General features: G+C 40.1%; 1 pseudogene across 1 annotated transcript; it reads left to right on the forward strand.

The window, feature by feature from the left end:
- Positions 1 to 4: 4 nt before the first annotated feature.
- LOC117613623 lies at positions 5 to 7,266 on the forward strand (annotated as a pseudogene). Its single transcript, XR_004583757.1, has 7 exons — positions 5 to 100; positions 226 to 432; positions 5,177 to 5,415; positions 5,525 to 5,619; positions 5,720 to 5,849; positions 5,938 to 6,402; positions 6,643 to 7,266. The product of XR_004583757.1 is annotated as a protein SIEVE ELEMENT OCCLUSION B-like (transcript).
- Positions 7,267 to 7,760: the final 494 nt, after the last annotated feature.

A 7,760-nucleotide genomic window follows, 5' to 3' on the forward strand; every position in this document is an offset into this window, starting at 1 on the left:
GTATTATGATGACTTGCATCATCCTCNAAACATAGAAGAAAAGACCCCCCAACCAGGCTTCAGTACACCATTGTGCACACTTAAGTCAATAGCCTCCGAGGTCATAACCTGGGAAATTTTCTTTATTTTCATTATGATATTGATTGTAATTTTTTCTCGTCATCACACTTATCTTTTTCTTTTGCATATTAATTAACACTATCATAGTTAATTTGAAATTTTCAGACGCAATGCAAGCCTCCAGGTGAGGAAGTTGCGCACAGCACAACCCTGGCAATACTGAACAAGCTATCAAGCTATTCATGGGAAGCAAAGGCAGTGCTGACTCTAGCAGCTTTTGCTATGGAATATGGGGAGTTCTGGCTCCTTGCCCAGCTTCGCGAATCGGACCGACTTGCCAAATCAATTGCAATCCTGAAGCGAGTCCCTGTCCTCCTTATTAGTGTATAAGCTGTGAGCTAAGTAAATAAGCCTTGTTTCTTAATTGAGTATTCATTTAGTCTTGATTATGACTGATGTTAGGCGTTAGTAATGCTAAGTGGTAGTTGCCACTTGTAAGAATTCTAGATAGCAGTTTTGGATGAAGGGCTGTGATTCTCTGTGATGTCAGAGAATCCAGCTATCCTTTCTGTTATAGCTCACACTGAGCATGCTTATGTAACACACAGAAATGCAATATAGCAATATACTGTTACATTGATTCTCACTCTCTTTTCTCTTGCTTTGTGCTCTCTCTTCCTCACTCAATATACTGAGAACACTAACATGGCCTCAGAGCCAGGTTGGATCTGAAATCTGGGCGTAGATTGTGTGATACTGCTGCAATCGAGCTGCACTCAAGCTCGTTATGGTTCAGGTGAACTTGCTGAACCACATTGTTTTTTATTTTCAGATTTGTATCATCTAAGCTTAGAGATTGCTGGATCTGGAGGTTCTGAAGTGAGAACTCCAATCTTCTCCGGTGAGAACTACGAGTTCTGGAGAATCAAGATGGTGACAATCTTTAAATCTCATGGTTTATGGAAGTTAGTTGAAAAAGGAGTTACGATCTCTGATTCAAAGGAGAAGATGGCTGAAGGAAGCGCAACAGAGGAAGATGATGAGAAATCTGTAGTAGAACACATGCGAGATGCTAAAGCTCTGGGTATTATCCAGATTGCAGTCTCGGATCAAATATTCCCTCGAATTGCCAATGCTGATACAGCAAAGATGGCATGGGATCTGCTATATGGTGAGTATCACGATGGTGATCAGGTACGATCAGTTAAACTCCAAAATCTTCGACGTGAATTTGAGTATACTAGGATGCGTGATGATGAAACGTTATCTGAGTATCTTACAAGGTTGAATGAACTTATTAACCAAATGAAGACGTTTGGTGAGGCATTGCCTAATGAAAGACTTGTGCAAAAGGTCTTAATAAGTCTTAGCAAACCTTATGATCCTATCTGTCTTGTGATTGAGAATACGAAGTGTATAGACAAAGTTGAATTACAGGAGGTTCTGGCAATTCTTAAGAGCCAGGAACAACGGTTTGATATGCACACTGTTGATGCCACTGATAAGGCTTTTGGTTCTTTTTCTGTGAATCCAAAAGGTCAGCAACAGAAGAGTAATTCTCAGTCAAGTGGAACTAAGAAAAACTGGAATGGAAAGGGCAAGAAGTGGGATTCAAAGCCTCAGTCTCAACAAAAGTCATTTGCTAATCCTGCACAGAATTCAACCTCTGCAGGATTCATGAAACAAGATACAGTTAAGCCACAATGCAAGGTGTGTTCTAAGTTTCATTTTGGAGAATGTCGATACAAGGGACAATCCAAATGTCACAACTGTGATAGGTTTGGACATTGGGCTAGAGAATGCACAGCAGACAAGGTTGTTCAGAAGGCAAACTGTGCTAATCAGGTAGAAGTAACAGGAAATCTGTTCTATGCTAACAGTGCAATTACTGAGATCAAAGTGAGTGGGAATTGGTACATTGATAGTGGCTGCAGCAATCACATGACTGGAAATGCTGAGCTTCTTGTGGATGTCAGGACAAATGTCACTGGAAAAGTACAAATGCCCACTGGAAATCTGGTAGATGTTGCTGGAATAGGATCACTCATGATTGATACAAATTCTGGCAGAAAGTGCATCAAGGAAGTCATGTTTCTACCTGGTTTGAAGGAAAACCTGTTGAGTGTGGGACAGATGGATGAACATGGATATTACTTGCTATTTGGTGGAAGAGAGTGTTGTATCTTTGATGGTCCTTCACTTGACTGTCTAGTTATCAAGGTTAAGATGAAAAATAACAGATGCTATCCTCTGTCTCTAATGCAAGCAGATCACATTGCATTGAAGGCTAGTGTGACTGAATGTACCTGGATTTGGCATAAGAGACTAGGACATCTAAACCTTAGAAGTCTCAAGCAGCTTAGAGAAAAGGAAATGGTGCATGGTCTTCCACATCTTGAAGATGCAAATGGTGTATGTGCAGGATGTCAAATGGGAAAACAACACCGAGATTGGTTTCCAAAAGAACAAGCTTGGAGAGCTAAGAATCCCCTAGAATTGATACACACAGATTTGTGTGGTCCCATGCAAAATGAATCAATTGCTGGGAATAAATACTTCATGTTGCTTATTGATGATCACACAAGAATGTCATGGGTTTATCTCCTAAGACACAAGTCTGAGGCACTAAACTGTTTCAGGAAGTTCAAGGCAATGGTGGAGTTACAATGTGATTTCAAAGTGAAATGCCTAAGGAGTGACAGAGGGGGAGAATTTCTCTCAACTGAATTCAGCAAATTGCTGGAATCTGAAGGCATACAAAGACAGTTATCTATTGCTTATACTCCACAGCAAAATGGAGTAGTGGAGAGAAAGAATAGAACAGTAGTAGAGATGGCAAAGGCAATGCTTCATGATAAAGGCATGCCATACTTTCTCTGGGCAGAAGCTGTACGTACAGCTGTCTATATTCTAAACAGAACACCTACAAAAGCTCTTGATAGCATGACTCCTTTTGAAGCTTATAGTGGCAGAAAACCAGGAATTGGTCACTTAAAGGTGTTTGGATCACTCTGTTATGTGCATGTACCAGCTGAAAGAAGACAAAAGCTTGATGCAAAGTCTGTCCAAGGTGTGTTTGTGGGATATGCAACCTGTGAGAAAGGGTACAGAGTATTTGATCCAAGCACTAAAAAGCTGATTCTGTCAAGGGATGTAGTTTTTGATGAAACCAAGTCCTGGAACTGGAAGGAAACTTCAGAAAATTTTGTTGCTATGACCTATGTTCCAAAGCAAGCTGAAAATGGATTTGAAGTGACTCCACATGAGTTGACTGAAGTCGAGAGAAGTCCTTCTAGTCCTTGCATTTTCACTCAAGCTGAAGAACAAGAGAATGTCATTCATGAGCATGCAGATACCTCTCAGCCCTATGATCATACTCCTTTAAAATGGAGAAACATAAATGACATTCTTGCACAATGCAATCTCTGCATTGTGGAACCTGAAAAATATGAGGAGGCTGCACATGATAAGGCTTGGATAAAAGCAATGGAAGAAGAGCTGTCCATGATTGAAAAAAATAAGACTTGGGAGCTTGTAGACAGACCAAGTGATAAGCAGGTTATTGGTGTGAAATGGGTGTTCAAAACCAAGTTGAACTTAGATGGTTATGTACAGAAGAACAAGGCAAGGCTGGTTGCTAAAGGGTATGTACAGAAACCAGGCATTGATTATAATGAAACATTTGCTCCAGTTGCTAGACTTGATAGAATCAGAACACTGATTGCTCTTGCTGCACAAAGAAGCTGGAAGCTATTTCAATTAGATGTTAAGTCTGCTTTCTTAAATGGAATATTGCAGGAAGAAGTGTATGTTGATCAACCTGAAGGGTTTGTGATTAATGGCAAGGAAGATAAGGTGTACAAACTATACAAGGCTCTTTGTGGCTTGAAACAGGCACCTAGGGCCTGGTATGGAGAGATTGATAGCTATTTTGCTAAGTGTGGGTTTGAGAAAAGTTTAAGTGAAGCAACTCTCTACACTAAAACAAGGGGAGAGCATGATATACTAATTGTCTCCATTTATGTGGATGACATTGTGTATACTGGAAACAATCAAGAGATGCTAGATGAGTTCAAAGAAGATATGAAGGAGAAGTATGAGATGTCAGACTTGGGTCTTCTTCATCATTTTCTGGGAATGGGGGTGATTCAAACAGAATCTAGCATTTTCATTCATCAAAAGAAGTATGCTTCTGCTTTGTTGGATAAGTTTGGATTGAAAGAATGCAAATCTGTTTCTATTCCTCTTGTGGCTACTGAAAAGTTAAGTAAAGAAGATGGAAGTGGGGCTGCAGATGAAGAGCAGTACAGAAAACTTGTAGGCAGTTTACTGTATCTTACTGCTACAAGGCCAGATGTGATGTATGCAGCTAGTCTATTAGCTAGATATATGCATGGACCGTCAAACAAGCACTATGGAGCAGCTAAGAGAGTGCTCAGATATGTCAAAGGAACATTGGACTATGGTTTGCATTATATGAAAGGCAAGAAGGCAGTTTTAGTTGGCTTTTGTGATAGTGACTGGGGGGGATCAGTAGATGACAGCAAGAGTACCTCAGGCTGTGCGTTTTCGTTTGGGAGTGGAGTGTTCTCATGGGCTTCTGTGAAACAGAATTGTGTTGCACTTTCCACTGCAGAGGCTGAGTATATAAGTGCTGCTGAAGCAACAACTCAAGCAATATGGCTCAGGTTTGTTCTTGAAGATTTTGGAGAGTTACCAGCTGAAGCAACCCCTTTGCAGTGTGACAATACATCTGCAATCTCAATATCTAAAAATCCTGTGTTTCACCAGAGGACTAAACACATTGACAGAAGATATCATTTCATAAAAGATGCCTTGCAGCAAGGAATTGTTGATTTGGTATACTGCCCAACCAAAGAACAAGTAGCAGACATTTTTACAAAGGCCTTACCAAAAGATAGATTCAACTATCTCAGGGAGAAGCTTGGAGTTGTATCAGCTCAAAGCTTAAAGGGGAGTATTAGTGTATAAGCTGTGAGCTAAGTAAATAAGCCTTGTTTCTTAATTGAGTATTCATTGTTACATTGATTCTCTCTCTCTTTTTCTCCTGCTTTCTGCTCTCTCTTCCTCACTCAATATACAAAGAACACTAACACTCCTCAAGCACTCAGACCAGCACAAAAGAAGACAAGCAGTGCTTGAGCTTAACAATCTGATCAAGGCTACATTGCAAGTGATTGAGTGCATCGATCAGTTCGATAAGCTTTCTAGCTAGGACCCGAAAGATGTGCCGGGATTAGCAATTGCAATGGACCATATTCCAGTGGATGTGTATTGGGCTATTATGACTGTTGTCGCTTGTGCAACTAAGGTCACTATTCTCACCAGTGATGAGTAAGTTCTTCTCCTTTAATGTTTGACCAAAAATATAGTAGACTGGATCTTGATGAATTTGTGCTCAATTTTTTTTTTGTCCAGTAAGATAAGTATATATTTGTTTCAGGGTCAAGGACCATGATCTAGCCCCGTTTGCTCAAAAAATCCACTATGTCCTAAACAAGCTTAAGATCCAGCTAATAGTTTGCAGAAAACAAATTGGTGGGTTATTACTTGCAGATTTTTCAGTAAAATCAGATACTCTGTGTTGTATTTGCTTGAAATGAAATGCTGAAGAAATTAAGCTTGTTGTTTGGTGCAGAGGAGGCAGAGGCGTACCGGAGGATAAGGAAAACCTTCCAAACTCCTACTGAGATTATGGAGGTTTTCAAGGCCCTCATCTTTACCAAGGACAATGTCCAGCCACTCATTGATGGTTCTACTAAACAAATGGTTAGCTCCATTACTTGTATTATTTCTATTAATTTGGTTTGAAGTACGGAAAGTTACTTAATTACAACGTCCCTAATTGGTTAAACCGGTCAAAATCGATATATTAAGGAGGAAGAATGTGCTGTTGTTCATTTCAAGCCTGGACATCTCTGATGATGACATTTCTATCCTCAAACCCATCTATGAGTTCACCAAGAAAGGGAACCAGCATAAGATTGTCTGGGTTCCAGTTGTCGAGCACTGGACCGATGACCTGCGAAAGAAGTTTGAGACCCTGAGGCGGAAGATGCCATGGTACACAGTGCAGAACCCTGCACCCATAGCAGGAATCAGGTTCATCAAGGAGGAGTGGAACTTCAAGGGTAAGCCTGCACTGTGGTGATGAACCCACAAGGAAAGGTCGAGCATTCCAACGCTCTCCACATGATTCGGATATGGGGAGTTAAAGCCTTCCCTTTCACAAAGGCAACAGAAGAAGAACTCTCACATTCTCACAGAGATAGATGGGTGGGCAATGTAGTCCAAGACATTCACCCATCTCTTCCCAATTGGGTAATTTCCTTTTAAAAGTAGAGCTTATATATGTTGCATAAATTACATTCTTAGACCGGATTAGTTTATCACTTTACTTGACAGATGACAATTTATTGATGTAACAAGTGAATCTCGCTTACCACATAATTAATGTGTAGATGTGGTCCACAAATATTACGGTCTCTCTAGCATTATTCTTGCTTGGATATAAAATGCTCGTACATTTGGTTAATTAATTTAATTACCTTGGAAAACCAGATCAAAGAGGAAAAATACATCTTCTTCTATGGAGGCAAAGACAACGACTGGATTCAGCAATTCACAAAGAAAGCAAGTGCCCTCGCAAACGACCCCGTTTTCAAGGAAACAAAGATTTACATCGAGTTTTGTGTGGGGAAGGGAAGCAAAGGAGAAGATGACCATGGCATTCTAGGACACTTCTGGTCCGGCATAGAAAGCCTCTTCTTCACCAAGGGCCACAAGCAAGTCGACCCAGTCACTCAAGAAATCCAGAAGCTGCTTTCTTACAAAAACGAAAGTGGATGGGCTGTGCTCAGCAAAGGGTCTTCTGTGTTGCTCACTGGCCATGGAGTCTCAATCTTAAGGGTCATAGAGGACTTTGATAAATGGAAGGACCATGTGAAAGAGAAAGGCTTTGAGTTTTGTTTCAAAGCATACCATGAGAATGTTCGTCTTGCAACTCGACCTTGCTGCCGCCTAGATATTCCAGGCTCTACCGGGAAGGTCCCGGACACAATGAAATGCCCAGATTGCCACCGTAGCATGGAGACTTTTATCAGTTACAAGTGCTGCCACATTGATGGCCCTAATGCACATCATTAAATTAAGTTTATGTGGCTAATCAGTTAATTAACTAGTATATTACATGTAGATATTCATTAACCCTTATTGAAGCTCTGATTGCAATTTCGTCGTTCTATGTTTTCTTGTGGTCAGAGTCGTGGTATGTGATGTATGATTTGCTGGCTAATAATAATATTTGAATAATTTCAAAGTACTGTTTTTGGTTGTATACTAATTTTCTTGAGGCAGAATAAGGTTCTACCCTAAAACAAAGGAGGGGCGGATTAAAGAAGCGACCTTAAAAAGTGCCTCTAATAGTATTAGTGATGAATATTTTTGTAAATCCGCCTTTATTGTTTTTCTTGATATATATGTTACTATAATAGGGGCAGCTTTTTTTTTTTTTTTTTTTTTTTTTTTTCGGTTCAAGCGAAAGAGAAATTCCATTAAAACTGAATACCAACTTGGTCCCAACAGTGTACCTCTCGCGCAGTAGATACAAAACACTACAAAAAAAATAGTCCCAATTAGGACAGTCAGTTCCATTATTTTTTGAAGCAGAAACTGATAGT

Source organism: Prunus dulcis, unplaced genomic scaffold, assembly GCF_902201215.1.
Source record: "Prunus dulcis unplaced genomic scaffold, ALMONDv2, whole genome shotgun sequence".
In the NCBI taxonomy this organism is placed as follows: domain Eukaryota; kingdom Viridiplantae; phylum Streptophyta; class Magnoliopsida; order Rosales; family Rosaceae; genus Prunus; species Prunus dulcis.